A 19,212-nucleotide genomic window follows, 5' to 3' on the forward strand; every position below is an offset into this window, starting at 1 on the left:
TGCCTGTTATCAGAGCCAGGATTGAAAACTAGTTAAATTCGACCCCAAAGTTATTGTATTCTTACTTTGGTGATTCTGCTGAGCAATCCATTTAATTCAGTTGAGTAAATGTAGATCTGATAGCAACTCGCAATCCCCGAGCCACAAATAAATCACTGACAGCTCTGATCATTGTCGCCAAGTAGGAGATAGGCCTCTAAGCACTTTGTAGCACTTTTGTGAATAGTCAGTTTCTATTGAGAAACTTTTTCCCTGGGCCTGGTCTACAGCATTAATGCAGTTCCCCCACCCAGTGCTTCTTAGTTCTTTCTCATTCAAAAGTTTATTTCCTTCGCGGTGTTATGATAGATGCCTTCATATGTCTTACACAGATGAAGCTGCACTTTCTGTTTTTGCCTGTAACCTCCTCGAGGGCCTGAAACGCCAGCTCTAGCAGTAAGTAAAAGCACTTGACAAAGAACAATGTCAGCAAGAAGCTGGAATAAAGAGGCCTTCCCTGAGTTCTCCCCACAGCTACTGGTCAGAGCCTATCTACAAAGTCTGAGGTCACCTGGTAGGAGAGATTCTAATAAAATAGCTGCTCATTTCTCACCTAGTGTCTCTCCCCATACGTGATGAGATGCACTCAAAATAGCAATACAATCATGCAGCATTCATATTTGATGCTAGTACCTATCACTGAATAGGTATTCAATAAACATTTTGACTGAATGTAAAGTAATCCTGAAAGTTTCAAATTAGTATTACAGTGACTTCACCAGACTATTGATTTTTCTTGTTAAATTAATATTGATTCTCCTTGTAAAACTTATATTTATCATCAAGGAATCCAGGTGCATGTGAGAAGTAGGTTTTCAATTATTACACAAAGCAATTAAATACCCAAACCTGTGATAAATCAGGCCAACATGAGATTTTAATACGGAAATAAAAGTTTTTCCTGATTGCCAAAAGCATAGCATCTCTATGGGTAGTTCTCTATCTCATTTATAACATGCAGAGTAAAATCTCTTATATAGCTTCCATGTATCAACACAGTTATTTTAGACACAGGAGTCATTCAATTTCCAATTCTTGTGCCATGTTCAGTTGTTTATGCAAAGCTCTCAATAGAGAATTATCCAAGCTTCTCACTCATTCAACTTCTTATTATATCACCGAATGACTAAATAAGATATTACATTGACAAGAAGAAAGAAAACGTAAAACCCAGTATAAGAAACAAGTAGGTCTGCAAAACTATTTCTTCAATAATACCTTCACGTGTTCTTTTTTACACCTCAACCCTGTATTTCCCTCCATCGCTACCAATAATAGAGGAGGCAACTACAAGAAAACAAAAGCCCCTAAACATATTAATGTTAAATCATAGCATGAAGTGAAGTTGCTCAGTCGTGTCCGACTCTCTGCGACCCCATGGACTAATGTAGCCCACGAGGCTCCTCCATCCATGGGATTCTCCAGGCAAGAATACTGCAGTGGGTTGCCATTTCCTTCTCCAGGGGATCTTCCCGACCCAGGGATGGAACCCAGGTCTCCCGCATTGCAGGCAGACTTTTTAACCTCTGAGCCACCAGGGAATCATAGCATACATAACAACAAAAATATTTTTCTAACTCTAATGAGTAAGTGACAAGTTAAGGAAAATTCCTGATTTTCTGATGATCAGGTGACTGAAGTGAAGTCAAAGTTGCTCAGTCATGTCCGACTCTTTGCAACCCCATGGACTATACAGTCCATGGAATTCTCCAGGCCAGAATACCGGAGTGGGTAGCCTTTCCCTTCTCCAGGGCATCTTCCCAATCCAGGGATCAAACCCAGGTCTCCTGCATTGCAGGCAGATTCTTTACCAACTGAACCACAAGGGAAAATTAGGTGATTAGCCCAACATGAACCAATGTATATGCCAATTCTATGTGCGGTATGATAACAAGCATAGTTTGCCAAGTTTAGTCTTGGACTTTTCACTGAAGCAACTACTATAAGATGATTTCATTTTTTAACATTAAATTTTCAGAAAATTGATTTACAGTGCAGAAAGCTACTAAAAAAGATGAATAAAAGTATTACATAAAAATAAAGGGGTAGCTATCTTTAAAGTTTTGAAGTTATAAGAATTGTTTAAAAAATCTAAGTTGTTCTGAGACAAGCAATTTTGTAACAGTCAAAAATTATAAATATACTAAAAATAACAATTCTTAGGATCAAATTCCCTTCAAACTCCTTTGCTCATGGAGAAATATTTATTTGGATAGACTGGGACTTGGCTCAGACAATATAGAATCTGCCTGCAATGCAGGAGACCTGGGTTCATTCCCTGGGTCGGGAAGATCCCCTTGAGAAGGGCATGGCAACCCACCCCAGTTTTCTTGCCTGGGGAATCCTATGGACAGAGGAGCCTGGTGGATTCAAGTCCCCAGGGTCACAAAGAGTCCAACACAACTGGAATAACTTGGCAAACAGCACATACGCTGAGTATGACATCAAGTTTTTAGTATAAGAAACTGAGTGGCTGGTGATGACTTTAACTGAAATTAAAAAACACAACGAGAGGAGCAGATTTAGCCATATTTGGGCTGTGGTTCTTGACGGAATCCACATGTGTTTTCCTGGGAGAGCTGAAGGTTAGATTTAGCATGTTTAAGGTTATGGTAGGCAGACTTCTAAGATGGCCCCCAATGAGTGCTATGTGGTAGAATTCTCATCCTTTTATAATTCCTTCCCCGAAAGAGCGAGTTGGATTTAGTGATTTCTGTCTCTCCAATATGACAAAAGTGATAGGATATTATTTCCATTATTAGTTTAGAAAAGTATGACCTCCTCTTGGCTAGCAGATTCCCTCTCTTGCTGGCTTTGATCAAACAAGTTACCGTGTTGGAAAATCCACACAGAACAAACTGAAGCAGCTTCCAACCAACAGCCAGTGAGGTACTGAGGCCTTCATTCAACATCCCTGAGTCCTGCCAGCAACCATCTATATGAGCTTCAAAAGAGATCCTTACCCATTCAAGCCTTCAGGTGAGACCCCCTAACCCTAGATAATACCTTAATTATGTTCTTAAAAGAGACAATGAACAGAGGACCTAGTTAAACTACACCCAGATTTCTGACCTACAAAAATTATGAAATAATTCATGTGTTATTTTAAGCCACTGAGTTTTGGGGTAACTTGTTTCACAGTAATACATGACTAATACAGTGTAGTTAAAATTATAGAAGCAAATGAGATTTAAATTAAATGAAGCTATCCCCAAGTCAATCTTTCAAGGAAATAAGGAACATTCTTGGGTTCCTATCTTCTCTTTAATTACCATTTCTGTTCACAGATTTTCAGTTCTTTAATGTGTCACTAGATCTCCTTGTCAAAAAAGGAAACAAATTTGGCAAATTTATTCCTAATAAAGTGTTATTTTCTATAATGTGGTAATTTACACAGAGGAAATATTTGTATTTGAGGAGAGAAGACAAGGAGAAATTCTCTAATGCTGCTATATGGCACTGATATTTATGGGTAAGAATTTTACCCCATCTACAACAGCCCCTATGTCTCTCCACAGGGACTGACTTTAAACATGCACTTTTATATGCCCATAGAAATGTTTAAATATACCTTTGTTTGATTCCAGGTTTAAGATTATGGTTCAAGATTCTCAAGGGTAAGCAAAGTTTAAGTTCATATCAAATCGAAACCATGAGTAAAACTTTTGTGTAAAGTACCTTTCACTTTCCAGAATGACTTGGTTGCTCAATGTTGACATTACACAAATCTTTATAGTAATATCAACTGGCTTCTTCTGCATGTTATCCCAAGGTGCAATAGCATAAATGATCAGCAAATCCTTTTCTTTCTGAAAAATTTTATTTGGCTGCCTGAGTGTTTAATTATGATTCTTAGTTAAAATGTAAGTATATATTTTTATATTATGCATTTGGAGGGCAGACTTTCCTGGATTTTTTCTCTTTGGAAGTAAATCAAAACATATTGCAAGACTTTTACTCTATTTGGGAGAATATAAGCCCCAGAAAGGAACCTGAATTGAAAACGTGAATGAAACTGTGGCTTCTCCACTGATGCTAAACTCTTTAGCAACAACACACACAAGAACTTATGGATGCATATAATACATATTTGATTATCTGCTAAATGACTCTGTTATATAAGGAAGCTAAAAGAAAAATCCAAATTTTCTAAAAGTGTAAAATTTCATGGATTAATAATTTCTCTACCAAGATACTCAAGAATTTGTCGTATATAAGAAATAAGAAAACAATTTTATTTCTCTATAAATAAGAAAGTAATTTTAGGTTGCAAAGTGTTTAGAATAGTTGATAAATGCATCATTCATAGTATCCATGATTTTTCCACCAAATGAGACCCAGACACTCATGAGTATTACATCATTTATGCCTCTCTGAATGTACCTGTCAATGAAGCAAAAATATAACAGCTTTAAAAAAAAAAAACAACTAGATTCCTAGTCACTGGACCATAGAGGCTGTGATTCATAATCTAGAGAGGGATCTAGACATGTGTTCTAGAATACTTTTTATATGATTTATATGACTGCCAAGGTTGAAAGACCACAGGTTATTAGGATTTTTTAATGCAATTCTACTTCAGTAACTGAGGAGTCAGTTCTAGATCTAAATAGCAAACACCACAGGAAGTATGAGAGAAATACATATATGCAGATATTCAAGCAGCTTCTCTATGGACCAATTCCATGGCTTTTGAATCTTGTCAACAATCATGGACCAATTAAAGGGGTCAGAGTGTGGAGAAAGAGTAAAGATGTCATGAGGAAAATATCGCTGGGGAAAAATCCCACTCGCCCTAATGGAAGAATATCTTTCCCCTTACCTCAAACATTTCAAGGGGTGACATGTTTCAAGGGGACCACTCTGAGAGCTTTGAAATATGTTCTCTGAGTTGAGCAACAAATCACACCTGAATCAGTTAAACAGATAGTGGCCTAGGTATAATTCCTACTACCTATAGAGAATGTAGTGATAGAAGGGAGGTCTGATAACTACCACCAGGCAGAATCAGGGGACTTCTGCTATGACTACTGGGATGCTGTCTCAGAGGTAGTCAGGACAACAGATTCAGCCTGGGGGTTATCGGGGGTGCTATCCCGAGGTTTTCTGGGACAAACAGAACCCAGTCAAAATAGGCTGGATGCCCAGGACCTGAAGACGGAATCCAAGTCTTCATGATCTCCCAGAAGAGAGACTAATGGTTCATCTGCTGGTGTGAGCAGAACACAGGGGCCCCTCAAAGCTCGTGAAAGAAAACGCTGGACCCAAAGGGCACACAGTCAGCTAATAATGGTACAACTTCAGGTCAGATCTCTCCAAATCCCGCACTTTGCTTTCTTTCTCCTACCCTCTCAGAACCTGCAGGGTGAGAAACAGCAGGTAACAACGGAGGGAGCTAACGAGTGGTGAGAGCAGTTGATGTGCTGGTTCAGGTGGAAGAAAGGAGGAGAAACCGAGCACGTCTCCTCCCCCGACACAGACTTCCGCACTGAGGCTGCAGTCTGCAGGCGGAGAAGACTCTGACGGCAAATCAAGCTTGTAGTCTTCACTAATGTCAGCCCAGACATCCTATTTACTAACTGGGGACTTTGTTCTAAACATAAAGTTAATGGAAGACCTGTTATAAAAGAATGATAGAAAAATCATGGTGCGTGCATCTACCACCTGCCAATGCAGGTAGATGTAAGAGACATGGGTTCGATCCCTGGGCCAAGAAGATCCTCTGGAGGGCATGGCAATCACTCCAGTGTTCTTGCCTGGAGAATTCCATGGACAAAGGAGCCTGCAGACTGCAGTCCACAGGGTTGCACAGAGTCAGACACAACTGAAGCAACTTAGCCCACACACGTGAACCAATAGCCTCACTGAAAACAGTTTGAATGGGCAGTAGGAGACAAAAATAAAGTTGCTTCTTAACTATGTCATATGATAGACTAATTTTTTAAGTTATATATATTAACTTGACAGTGAGTTGATTACAGGAGAATAGAGTACCATGAAATTCTTGGGATGTAGATGGCAAAGTATTCTGGATGACTTTATTTAAAAGACTGATGTCTGGACTTAAGACCAATTATGTAGCATTTTTATTTGCTATTCATTAAGACAAAATATTTATTTTCATATTCAGCTTCCTAGAAACCAAAAAAAACTCAAGGAAAACCTCAAATGTATAATCTTCATTATCAAAAGTGTGTGTCACACCATACCCTCATCACAAAGTTTTTCTAAAACTAGTATCTAAAAATAAATTATCATTAAATGTGGGTATACTGTAAGAGATGCCAAACAGAAACAAAATAGAAACAAAGATTTCTAAAGCCCAGCTGCTTACCAAATCTCTGGCATCCAAACTTACACTGTACATGGTCTTTGGTCAGTCAGTCAGTTCAGTTGCTCAGTCATGTCTGACTCTTTGTGACCCCATGGATTGTCCTCAAAGAGGAGGAAAGGACAAACTTTTTTTTTCCCCTCTACTTTTCTTAGTCTTAGTCACATAAAACTCTTTTTTTTTTCCTTTAAGCCCAAAACTGATGATTACACAACAAACAACTCAGTTTACACTCTGTACTAGGGATTATATAACAACAATGTACCCTGCCTGAGGACAGTTTCTCCTTCCTGAAAAACTTCTGATTAATCCTGATATCTTAAAATTTAAATTATGGGAGTAGGTCTAGTAGGATCTTTCTATTGTTATATTCTAATCCTGTAATCCTAAAATGTAAATTGTGGGAGTGAGTCTGATAAAATTTTCACAAACTTGAGACATTCTTTTGACTTATTGTAATAACTAATTAAAAAGGCATATAATTCCCTTGCTAAAGACTAGCAGGTAGAGCGCTCTCCGCCCCCTTCTGAGTATGTCTATGTCTGAAGAAGCTATGTCAGAAGCTTTCTCTGTCGCTTTTCACTGTAATAAAACTTGTGCCACACAAGAGCCCTGAGTGGTCAAGCCTGGTCTCTGGTCCCAAAGCCAAACCTTCTTTGGAGATTACAAATCCAACGCTGTTCACCCTAAGCTATCACAACCCCATGGACTGCAGCACGCCAGGCTTTCCTGTCCATCACCAACTTCCAGAGCTTACTCAAACTCATGTCCATAGAGTCAGGGATACCATCCAAACATCTCATCCTCTGTCGTCCCCTTTTCCTCCCACCTTCAATCTTTCCTAGCATCAGGGTCTTTTCTAATGAGTCAGCTCTTCACATCAGGTGACCAAAGTATTGGAGTTTCAGCTTCAGCTTCAGTCCTTCCAATGAATATTCAGGACCAATTTCCTATAGGATTGGCTGGTTTGATCTCCATGCAGTCCCAGGGACTCCCAAGAGTCTTCTCCAACACCACAGTTCAAAAGCATCAACTCTTTGGTGCTTCACTTTCTTTATAGTCCAACTCTCACATCCATACATGACTACTGGAAAACCTGTAACTTTGACTAGACGGACCTTTGTTGGCAAAGTAATGTCTCTGCTTTTTAATATGCTGTATAGGTTGGTCATAACTTTTTTTCCAGGGAGCAAACGTCTTTTAATTTCATGGCTGCAGTCACCATCTGCAGTGATTTTAGAGTCCAAAAAATAAAGTCTCTCACTGTTTCCATTGTTTCCCCATCTATTTGCCATGAAGTGATGGGACTGGATGCCATGATCTTAGTTTTTTGAATGTTAAACTTTAAGCCAACTTTTTCACTCTCCTCTTTTCACTTTCATCAAGAGGCTCTTTAGTTCCTCTTCGTTTTCTGCCATAAGGATGGTGTCATCTGCGTTTCTGGGGTTATTGATATTTCTCCTGGCAATCTTGATTCCAGCTTGTGCTTCATCCAGCCTGGCATTTCACATGATGTACTCTGCATATAAGTTAAATAAACAGGATGACAATATACAGCCTTACTCCTTTTCCGATTTGGAACCAGTCTGTTGTCACATGTCTAGTTCTAATTGTTGTTTCTTGACCTGCATACAGATTTCTCAGGAGGCAGGTCAGGTGGTCTGATATTCCCTTCTCCTCAGGAATTTTCCAGTTTGTTGTGATCCACACAGTCAAAGGCTTTGGCATAGTCACTGAAGCAGAAGTAGATGTTTTTCTGGAACTCTCTTGTTTTTTCTATGATCCAACAGATGTTGGCAATTTGATCTCTAGCTCCTCTGCCTTTTCTAAATCCAGCTTGAACATCTGGAAGTTCTCGGTTCACAGACTGTTGAAGCCTGGCTTGGAGAATTTTGAGCATTACTTTGCTAACATTTTCATCAATTTCTTACCCATCATGAAAAGAATGTTACCTTTCTTCTGCTACAGTGAGGAACATTTTTCACACAGAAATTTCATCTCCTGCTTTTAAGAAAAAGAAGGAAAATTTCTCCTTGCCCCAACACTAGCCACTGCTTGCAGCCAATAAGAAGCCACAATCTTGAATTCTTGTTCTTCTCCATTCAACCTTTGTTCAAAATAACCCTTCCCAATTTCCACCTAGTAAGCCTCTCTCCTTTGTTTCTTAGACTTGCCTATGATTCACCATCGCTTGCCTGAACCAAATTACAATTCTCTGCTATTTCCAAGTAAAACTATTTTGCTTGTAGAATCAATGGCTGTTTTATTTTTGAGATTAACATCAACATAGCATAACATTCACATGTTTCAGTGGCTATCTTTTGGGGGATCATTTTTCAGCCTACCACAACACATAAACAGCAAGAGATACATTACATAACATGCAGAATAAGACTTTTAATCCGCCTGTATTCCTTTAGGTAATAAACTACCACTCAAAATTCAGAAATTTGCTGGATTTCAATAGCACCTTCTTAAATGCAATTTACTCTTACATTGTAGCTACAGATACAATTTTTAATTCTCAGTAGTCAGAATTAAATAGATTTCTGGAAGCCAAAGATGTTGGTGGAATGGTCTATATAAGTAAGCATGGAACCAGATTATTATAAAATTCTATTACTCACAAATACCTCTACTAAGAGCAGTGCATACGGGAAGGAAATTTATTGCTCTTCCTTTAGGATAATAAAATCTGAAATAGCTCAATGTGGGACCTTAGCTCAGCATAGAATTTTATTGCTGGATAGGATCTCAACCCTTTATCCTTACTTTCAGATAAGAAAAGTGAGATTCAGGAGACCTGCTCACAGATCCCACAACTAGTACAAGGCAGAATGAGATCCAAATTAACAGTTCTTCACTCCTTTTCCATGCCCCCCATTTTGAGCTGTGCAACTCTCTCCTTTGTTTGATCATTCACTGAAATGAAAACTAGTTTTAATCACCTTCTTGTTTAGCTTTTGAACCCTTAGAATTAAAACACATTAATTGGTCTTTAGGCTTCCCTGGTGGCTCAGAGGTAATGAATCCACCTGCAGAACAGGAGACATGTGTAGAAGACACGGGTTCGATCCCTGAGTCTAGAAGATCCCTTGGAGAATAAAATGGGCAACCCACTCCAATATTCTTGCCTGGAAAATCCCATGGACAAAGAAGCCTGGCAGGCTACAGTCCATGGGGTCATAGAGAGTCGGACATGATTTAGTGACTCAACAACACACAATTTGTGTTTAAGCCTGTATTTCTGGAGTTAGTAACATAAATGTTCTTACTAACCCCTTAACAGCAAAGGTCTAATCTGCAAAAGAGAGAATTCAAGACGACAGGGCTTATTGCTTAAATGCTATCAGATTAATTTAAAGGAGTTGGTTCAGTTAAAGATTTAATGTGCACAAAAGGAAACAGAACCTGCAAATGTCCTCAGTACGGATATACGGATATACGGAGCAGCAGCAGTGAGCAGGGTTGAATTTGTAACATCTGGGGAGGTTCCCACCTACAAATCGAAGATGCAGAAATTTTCTCCCCCACACCAAACAAGTCAGTTTGTGGTGTACTAAAAAATCTCACTGGCTATAGATTTATTTTTTTCTCTTGAAGAGAGATCTAATAAAAGGGCAAAATGTCACTCTGATATCTTTTGTAAATCACCTGCTTTCAAGTTTACCAGGTAAGCTTAGCAAGGAGAGAGTTGATTATAACATAAGCTCTCCCTGTGTCTCAGTGCTGCCAGGACACTACTTAGGAAATCCAACCTTTAAAAATCTGAATGAGTAGGTGATTTTGAAATGATTTTGCTCTTGTAGTCACTCATAGCATAAAATGAGATGTTACAATGGGGACCAAACATTTTCTCAGAATATAATACATCTTGTTTAGACAGAACTCCCTGCTATTATTTATTCATGCCAATATAAATTATTCTCTTCAAATGAACTCAAGTCACGTAAACTCTGGCTTCCAGGAATCAGAGCATGCTTTCTTTTGGAGAGATGTGAATTTCACTTTGTTCCTAGAAAACTGAAAAATCAAATAACAAATCCAGTGTTTACAATCAATACCTAGTTCAGTAACTCCTTGAGATTATTTGACTTCAGTGTTGGTTGCAGTCTTGGGAGTACTAACAACTTGGAATCTTTTTTTAGCTCTCAGCTCCAAACCAAGATGAGCTAGGGTAGGGAGTTGCCTTTTTTATGGGGATCTGAAGGGGTGCTCTGGCTTGTTTTATTTATTTTAAAGCCAAAAGCCAATTTAAGGATGATGAATAGTGTCAGTTTGACAGCATCAAAGACTGAAATTCTTCATTTCTTCCAAGGTTTAGCTGGGCAGTGACTGTAATTTCTTCTACAGTTTATACAGTGAAGTGCTTTAACTCCTACCTGGATAAGCTGATTCTAAGAATGTGGTATCAAGATCATGATCTACTCTGACAATTCCTTTTCTCTTGATATCCCTTGTAAGTGTAAGGGTAGATGTATTGAAAGAGATTTTTACTTTCTAAAAGATTTTTTTTTTTTCAGTTGGAACTGAATGAAGCCTTCTGATTGAATTTATTCAGGTCAACACAATGATTGAAGGCTAAAGTTGATCTGGACCTGACCCCAACTATGACTGATCTATGAGACCAATATGGGCCTCAGATTTACTGACCTGAATTTTGCCAGACTGAAAGGAAAGTCTCATGGAAAGCTGACACTTACACAGTTTACCTTTCAACTTTAACAAAAACTTTACCCTGCTTTTGGTTAATATAGAAGTGATATATAGGAATGGATATTCTTTTGTTACTGAGGGACATCCTTGGGCAAAGAAAGAAAAAACACCTGTTCATCTAGTAATTACTACCCAGATAATAATAATGACTTCTTTAAATGAGATTCATTTTCTCTATGGCAATTTGCTTTTTACATATTTATTCCTATAAGTAACTATCTTACAGCATTTAAACATTTTTTATTGAAATAATTATAGAAACTCAATAAAAGGATAGGAGATACTATTTTATTATTTCTTATGCATTCTTTCCTTCAACTTTTTAAATATTATGTGTACTTTTAAGAGGATGTTATTAGTAGAGGTTGAAGCTGGGTCTGTGTAAATAGAGGTCGAAAGGGCAGAACCATTATGATAATAAAAATTTTGCTGAAGTAATGATGCTAGTTAGATTTGTGGACCAACCACAATGTAACAGCTATTGCTAGAAACTTTTGGTTTAATAATGAAACTATAACTTGCTTTAAGGTGTTTATAATCCCCTCAGAAAAACAATAATAATACATTGAGAAAAGGTAACAATGTGAAACAAAATTTAAGTATTACCATCAAATATCATATGTTCTTATAAAAATTAGTCTCCTTTAGACTGAACATTTTTATTACATCATTAAGTGGCATGTACTCCAAATATTGATGGAATAATTCAAACAAAAAATAAATATAATGAAGTATGGGATATTTGAATTGTGAACTAGGATTTCGGAAAAAAAGTATTTTTTAAAAGTAGGATTGGGAGAGGACACTGCCAATTGAAAAATGCTATCAAATACATGGTATAAGCATCAGTTACACTGGGATGGTGGAGCTTTCTCATTTCTGTGGGGGATGAAACATTCATTGAAGTGATCTTAATGAGTATTGCTTCTTTCTTCACACGAAACTTTTAGGGAGTGAAAAACTGAGTGATTATTAGGATAATTTCAACACACCTTAAAAAAAAAATAAAACAAATCTTAGCAAATTAAGTTGGAGGGTGAAAAAAGACAAAGCACTATTTCTCCTCTTAAAGGAGGAGAATTTTGGAGTTAAGATTTGCTGCCCACAAGCTTATCAGGAGATTTTTTTTTAAATCTCTTTCTTGATTTAAAATGATAAAAGCTAAGTGAGGAATTTTCTTGAATTTATTAGACTTACGTAGCACTTTACAGTTTACAAGTATAATCACTTACGTTACTCATTTTATCCTTACTGGAGACAGAATAGCTCATTCAAATGTCATTACTTCCCAGCTGAATGTCTTTGATCTTTCCTTTTTCTATTCCTTTTGAAGTTTAGTTTTCTCCTCTGTTATATGAAAATAATAATACTTATCAAATAGAGTTGTAAATATTTTAAACATGCAGTGCTTGGAAGAGAGAGTTGGAACTTGAGCATGAGTCCACTAAGCTGACTGTGCATTGCCATCATTTATAAGATGACATAATCCACAAAAAATTCAGGTAACTTGCCAAAGACTTCATAGATGGATGAGACAGACATAATAGTGTCTTCAAAACTACTATTCTGTGATTTTTCTACACAAATACAAGTATTTCACCTATGATCAGATTGACTAATGTGAGGGTCTCTAGATATATTTTTATTTACATTGAGTGGTATGTGCATCACTGTTATGCTTCTTAAACGATGTATGCATGGGGTGTATGCTGTGTGCTACTGTTTTTCAAAATCACAGATTAAAATTTGAAGCACCTTAAACATGGGGGCAGAGCAATATTTTGTACTAAAATAAGCAACTATATTTAAACCATATATAATGAGGTAGACTTTTTATTTTTTAATAAAAAGCCAAAAAATTGGTTGTAAAAGTTTGTTTTAGATCATATTTTCTTCTGTGCTTGGTACTTCTGGAAAGAAGGTTTGATGAGCAATGAAATACCATGTTAAAGATCACAAAGATGTTTCTGTCCCCCAGAAATCTATATTTCCCAGAATACAGACTAGAGATTGGCATGGTTTCTAATCCTCTCTGCATACTATAATTTCTATATATTCATCAGGTTTTTCCTATTTCTCCTTCTCTTCCATTTTAAAGGAAGGATTATTAAATATAGAATGGGAAAGGCAATCTGCAGAGGAAGACAAGCCTGACACTTTCTGAAATGTATTCTGTTTTCTAAAGGACATGATTTTACTTGAGATAAAATTAAAATTCTTAACTATATTAACTGCTCTTATATCACATTTGACAGACATCTGGATAGTAAACTTTAAACTCAAACGTTTTACTGCTCTTTGTGATGCTGGGGCTGGAAGACTGGAAACAGTTCTGCTTTACCTGGTTGGATCTTTGCTGAACTGTGCCAACAGAGGGCGCTAGAGGGAACTGGAAAACCAAGGAGAAGAAAAGACTTACTGCTTCCTGTCTTGTCCCAGGGCCCCAAGCATACACCTTCTCCCTAACAGTGACAATTCTTCAGTAAGCACAGCTAACTCCAATTTGCAGTTTTTCCAGCTGTCCCATTGTCTTGCTTTAAATCATTGCTTTAGGCACTATTTCTTTCAAAATCATTTCCTAAGTGCCTTGGTTATTATCACAAACAAGACTGACAGATATTTAGCTTGTGTTTTCTCTTTTTTTTCCAACTTGATCTCTGTCAGAAATCTCAAGAGCAGTCATCCTATCTCTCGTCTCTCCTCCAAGAATTCCAGATGGGATGGGTAATCTCCTTTTGTGATTATTGAAGAGAGTATTCAAATAAGTAAAATGAAATTTGTCTCAACACTGTAAGCCACGAGGCTACAAGATTTTATTTCAAACCTTGTTTAAATGTGTCCATATAAAATATTACTGAATGAAGTAGTTAATTGGGCCTTATAATTTTAAACATTCTCTTGAGAGCTTCTATGATATTAGAAACTATTTTTTTTTTTTCATTTTCCTCACAGATGCAACGTAAAATACACCAGAAAACTAAACCACTGTACTCTCACATCTGTTTTTCCTACTTTATACATCAAAGTCTTAAATTTTTTTCCTCTTTTTTTTGTTGTTCTCTGTGTAATGCTATAAAAAGGCTTGTGAAACAAAATATTTTCAGTTTGCTACCCTTTCATAGGAAATGAATACTCACAAGTTAATTTTTTTAATTTTTTAAAGTTGTTACTTTGAAGATGTTTAATCTTCTATAAAAGTAGAAAGAATAATATAACATATTCCCATATATTCATTATGATGGCTAATTTTACACACCAACTTGATTGGGCCACAGTGCCCAGATATTTGGCCCACCATATTCTAGATGTCTCTATGAAGGTGTCTGGGATAAGATTAACATTTGAATCAATAAACTTTGAGTAAAACAGATTGCCCTTTATAGTGTGAATGGTGGTGGTGGTTTAGTCAGTTAGTCGTGTCCAACTGTTGTGACCCCATGGACTGTAGCCCGCCAAGCTCCTCTGTCCATGGGATTCTCCAGGCAAGAATACTGGGGTGGGTTGCCGTTTCCTCCTCCAGGGGATCTTCCCGACCCAGGGATTGAACCTGGGGCTCCTGCATTGGAGGCAGATTCTTTACCTACTGAACTATGAGGGAAGCCCCTACTGTGGATGGGCATCGTCTAAGCAACTGAAGCCCTGAACAGCACAAAAGACTGGCCTGTTTCACGCAGGAGAAAATTCTGCCAGAGGACAGCATTCAGATTGTATAATGTCTTCAACTTGCTGACCCACCCTACAGATTTTGGCCTTGCCAGCCTCTATAATTGTATGAGCCAGTTCCTTATAATAAATAAATAAATACACACATGCACACACATACATTCTCTTGGTTCTATTTCTCTAAAGAACCCTGAATAATACACGTATCATCTCCATTAACAGTTGACAATTGCTATATTTACTTAATCTATTTTCGTGTGTAATGCTGCTGCTGCTGCTAAGTCGCTTCAGTCGTGTTCAACTCTGTGCGACCCCATAGACGGCAGCCCATGAGGCTCCCTCGTCCCTGGGATTCTCCAGGCAAGAACACTGGAGTGGGTTGCCATTTCCTTCTCCAATGCATGAAAGTGAAAAGTGAAAGTGAAGTCGCTCAGTCATGTCCGACTCCTAGCGACCCCATGGACTGCAGCCCACCAGGCTCCTCTGTCCATAGGATTTTCCAAGCAAGAGTACTGGAGTGGGGTGCCACTGCCTTTAAAGTAAATACAAGTACATGACATTTCACCCCTAAATAGATCATTACATTACTATGTATAATCCTGAAAGTAATATTTCCCTGCATAAGAAAATACTTTCATTATACTTAACAATGATTATTCTTTATATCATTTAATAGTCACTTCATCTTAGAATTCTCCCAATGATCCAAAAATGTATTGTTCAAACAAGAAGCCAATTAAGAACCAACCATTATGTTGGAGTGTGATGACACATAATACTTTAGATGATGTTGTTTTCCTCATAATGCATCATAAAGAAAAGCACACAATGTCTGCACCATCTGTGATGCTAACATCGAATTCCCTGCTTAAGGGATGATGGCCTTACCCCTCCTCTGTAAAATAACATCTTTTCCCTTTGTGACAGATAATCTTTGTGATGACATTTTGGCATCCTGTAAATATCTGTAGCACTCTTTCATTAGTAATTTCATCATTCATTAATGATCCTTTCCTGAGTCAAATATTTTATTAGAAGTCCCCCCAAAAAAGTTAGCAGAATATCCCATGATAAATTATGCAGGAGTAAAATAGCAAGAGAATTCCAGAAAAACATCTACTTCTGCTTAAGTGACTACACTAAAATCTTTGACTCTGTAAATCACAACAAACTATGGAAAATTCGTTAAGATAAGGGAATACCAGGCCACCTTACCTACCTCCTGAGAAATCTGTATGCAGGTCAAGAAGCATCAGTTAGAACTGGACATGGAACAACAGACTGGTTCCAAACTGGGGAAGGAGTACGTCAAGGCTGCATATTGTCACCTGCCTTTTTAAGCTTCTATGCAGCATTGTTGCTATGGAAGTCACTCAGTCATGTCTGACTTTCTGCGACCCCGTGGACTACACAGTCCATGGCATTCTCCAGGCCAGAATACTGGAGTGGGGAGCCTTTCCCTTCTCCAGGGGATCTTCCCAGCCCAGGGATCGAACCCAGGTCTCCTGCATTGCAGGTGGATTCTTTACCAGCTGAGCCACAAGGGAAATCCATATGCAGAGTACATAATGTGAAATGCCGGGCTGGATGAAGCACAAGCTGGAATCAAGAGTGCCAGGAGAAATATCAATAACCTCAGATATGCAGATGACACCACCCTTATATGGAAGAATGCAAAGAGGAACTAAAGAGCCTCTTGATGAAGTTCGGGAGAGTGAAAAAGCTGGCTTAAAACTCAACATTCAAAAAACTAAGATCATGATATCCACTAACATCACTTCATGGAAAAAAAAAAATGGGGAAACAATGGAAACAGTGAGAGACTTTGTTTTCTTGGGCTCCAAAATCACTGCAGATGGTGACTCAGCCATGAAACTAAAAGACACTTGCTCCTTAGAAGAGAAGCTTATGACCAACCTAGACAGCATATTAAAAAGCAGAGACATTACTTTGCTGACAAAGGTCCATCAAGTCAAAACTATGGTTTTTCCAGTAGTCATATAAGGGTGTGAAAGTTGGACCATAAAAAATGCTGTGCACTGAAGAATTGATGCTTTGAACTGTGGTGTTGGAGAAGACTCTTGAGAGTCCCTTAGACTGCAAGGAGATCAAGCCAGTCCATCCTAAAGGAGATCAGTCCTGAATACTCATTGGAAGGACTGATGCTGAAGCTGAAGCTCCAATACTCTGGCCACCTGATGGGAAGAACTGACTCATTAGAAAAGACCCTGATGCTGGGAAAGATTGAAGGCACAAGAAGAAAGGGATGACAGAGGATGAGATGGTTGAATGGCATCACCGACTCAATGGACATGAGTTTGAGCAAGGTTTGGGAGTTGGTGATGGACAGGGAGGCCTGGCATACTACAGTCCATGGGGTCGCAAAGAGTGAGGCACGACTGAGCATCTGAACTGAACTGAACGGGAGAGCCAGTTCTGTTCTCCATCTCTTCCTAATCTGTTTAACTCTGAACATACTAGCATGGATCCTCAGATTGTCATGGCTGAAATCAATAAAATAAAAAAAAAAGATAATTACTCTGGATGGAAGACAGCCTACTTTAAGATCTGGTTTTTATAAGATGAGGGTACTTGAAGGATTAGCAAGAAATATTGATGTTCAGAATTCCCAACTTCCATGTCACTGTAAGAAAATTATTTTGTATATATTACATGAAATTTTCTGATAGAACCAAGAATTGATAATTGATAAATTATGCTTGGCAGTGCAAACCGAAGAGCTAATAGGTAACTTTTTCCCAGCTTTATTGAGAGGTAATTGACAAAGAATTGAATTATTTTTATAAAGACCTAATTAAATAATATTTAGTGTATATAACCTATTAACTTAACACAGTTTTACTTGTTGCCATGTATTTTTGTATGATCTGGAGAACATTTAACTTTTTTATTCCCATTTGTTTCTCCTATCCACTTTGAGTCAAAGGTTTTGAAACTCTGAGCTTTGCTTCTTTGACATTAGATTTTCACCGTTTAGCTACCACTGCATACCTTCTGCATATATAAACTTACCTTCAACTTTACTAAGCCTGTCGTGATGGAACACCCACTGAGAATGAATGGAAAAGATATTAAACTTAAGGGATATGGGATTTAGAAATTAACGTTTTGATAGGAGCAAGATGATTCTGAGACAATACTGGAAAAAAGCCAGCTCTGTCTAAGTTTTGGTCTGCTCTGGTAGATTGTGGAGGTTTAATTAAGATCCCAATAGACTTTTGAACTTGGAATACTTATTCAAACTCATTGAACCCCTTGAGGTTGACTTGTTGCTAATATTTTTCCATTTTAGAGTAAGATTTCCCATTGACACTAACCAACACCACCTCAATGTGGATAAGTGGATAGGAAGTTCAAGATCACTGAACTCTTGTAAAATGACTCATTTATTGTTTTACTTAATTCCTCAGACTTACTTCGGGGGCTTTTTCTACTATTATTATTAGATTTTTTTAAGGTCTATTTTCTATTCAGTGGCCCTGATCTTCCTAGGAAAATCCTGAACAACAGAGACAGCTGTTAAAAGAATGAAGTCACTAATTAGTTTCATATTGGGAAAATAAATAGTGTAACAAGTAACTTACCTTATTGTTTATTTCTTAAGGGATAGTGTGGAAAATGTCCACTCATGACTTAATTGCAATAAAATAAATTGGATTCAGTTTGTATGCTTTGGTTGACAAATTTTTTAAGGGTAGAACTGTTCCAAATTAAAATAAGAATCTGTCCTCATAAGTTTGGTTGTTATCTATCTATCTATTTATTTATCTTTTTAGTCCAAGAAAAATTTAGTGTTGAATAAATTATTCTCTGAAATCCAGATGGCATGCAACAGTCTGCTCCTTAAAGTACTCTAGCATTTTAGTCTGCATGTCATTCTATCATGTGAAATAAAATAAGAAGGAGCACCTAACTGAGAAACGATAGGTTTCTGTAGATTATAAATAAGTATTTCAGACACTGATATCAAATTGTTCTGTTTCAATAATGAAGTTTATTCATTTCATCTAATTTTTAAATAATACTTTGATTTCTTTAAATGTAGATCTCATTTTTTCATTGTATGATATTTCAGATTTTCTTTTTCCCATCTTCATCCAAGAACTGACTGGTCTGTTATGGACTGAATGTGTTCTTCTAAAACTCATCATAAGAAAACCATATCCCCAAAATGTGATGGTATTAGGAGGTTGGACCTTTGGAGGAATTAGCATTAGAGGAGGTCATAAGGGCAGACTCCTCCAGACCAGGATTAATGCTTTTGTAAGAGTTATTGCTTCTCTATTCTCTGCCATGTAAGTGATAGTTGCTCAGTCATGCCCGACTCTTTGCAACCCCACGGACTGTAGCACGCCAGGCTCCTCTGTCCATTTTATTCTCCAGGCAAGAACACTGGCATGGTTGCCATTTCCTTCTCCACTCTGCCATGTGAGGATAACAAC

This window comes from Cervus canadensis, chromosome 27 (assembly GCF_019320065.1).
Source record: "Cervus canadensis isolate Bull #8, Minnesota chromosome 27, ASM1932006v1, whole genome shotgun sequence".
Classification (NCBI taxonomy): Eukaryota; Metazoa; Chordata; class Mammalia; order Artiodactyla; family Cervidae; genus Cervus; species Cervus canadensis.